This window comes from Babylonia areolata, chromosome 16 (assembly GCF_041734735.1).
Source record: "Babylonia areolata isolate BAREFJ2019XMU chromosome 16, ASM4173473v1, whole genome shotgun sequence".
Lineage (NCBI taxonomy): Eukaryota > Metazoa > Mollusca > Gastropoda > Neogastropoda > Buccinidae > Babylonia > Babylonia areolata.
Genome location: NC_134891.1, coordinates 5,801,230 through 5,802,552, shown reverse-complemented (window position 1 = coordinate 5,802,552; position 1,323 = coordinate 5,801,230).

The window sequence follows — 1,323 nt, the reverse complement described above, 5'->3', positions numbered from 1 at the left end:
CACACACACACAACACACGGTGTCTGTGTGTGTGTGTGTGTGTTTGTGTGTGTGCGTATGTGTGTATGTCGTGTTTATGTGTGTGTCGTGTGTGTGTGTGTGTGTGTGTGTGTGTGCCGTGTGTGTGTCGTGTGTGTGCGTGTATGTGTGTATGTGTGTGTGTATGCACGTCACTCTAATGAGACTGATACATAAAAACAGGACTTTTTTGGTTTGTTATTGCTTTCCTCTATAATTTCAAGAATTCTGATTACATTATTATGGACAAAATCAAATACTGCATATTTTTATGGCACGGTATATAAAGTTACATAAATAGAAAAAAAGATTTCAGAACAAAAAAAATCATATTTTGTATTTTTTGTATTTTGCATTTTGTATTTCTTTTATAACAACAGATTTCTGTGTGAAATTCGGGCTGTTCTCCCCAGGGAGAGCACGTCGCTACACTACAGCGCCACCCATATTTTTTATATTTTTTCCTGCGTGCAGTTTTATTTGTTTTCCCTATCGAAGTGGATTTTTCTACAGAATTTTGCCAGGGACAACAGTTTTGTTGCCGTGGGTTCTTTTACATGCGCTAAGTGCATGCTGCACACGGGACCTCGGTTTATCGTCTCATCCGAATGACTTGCATCCAGACCACCACTCAAAGTCTAGTGGAGGGGGAGAAAATATCGGCGGCCGAGCCGTGATTCGAACCAGCGCGTTCACATTCTCTCGCTTCCTAAGCGGACGCGTTACCTCTAGGCCATCACTCCACATATACATCTGACCACGTGATATCATTTTGCAAATATTGTTTCGGTAAGGAAAAAAAACTGTCTGTGGCAAAAAGAACACAAAAAAACAAGACGTGACGGCAGTATCACAAGGTAAGAATAAAATACCGCAGCTGTAGTGACCAAAGACAATTTTCTGGTTCGAACCATGACCACTGGCCTTCTTCTTCTTCTTCTTCTGCGTTCACTCGTATGCACACGAGTGGGCTTTTACGTGTATGACCGTTTTTACCCCGCCATGTAGGCAGCCATACTCCGTTTTCGGGGGTGTGCATGCTGGGTATGTTCTTGTTTCCATAACCCACCGAACGCTGACATGGATTACAGGATCTTTAACGTGCGTATTTGATCTTCTGCTTGCATATACACACGAAGGGGGTTTAGGCACTAGCAGGTCTGCACATATGTTGACCTGGGAGATCGTAAAAATCTCTACCCTTTACCCACCAAGCGCCGTCACCGTGATTCGAACCCGGGACCCTCAGACTGACAGTCCAACGCTTTAACCATTCGGCTATTGCTGGCCAACAGGTACAGGATC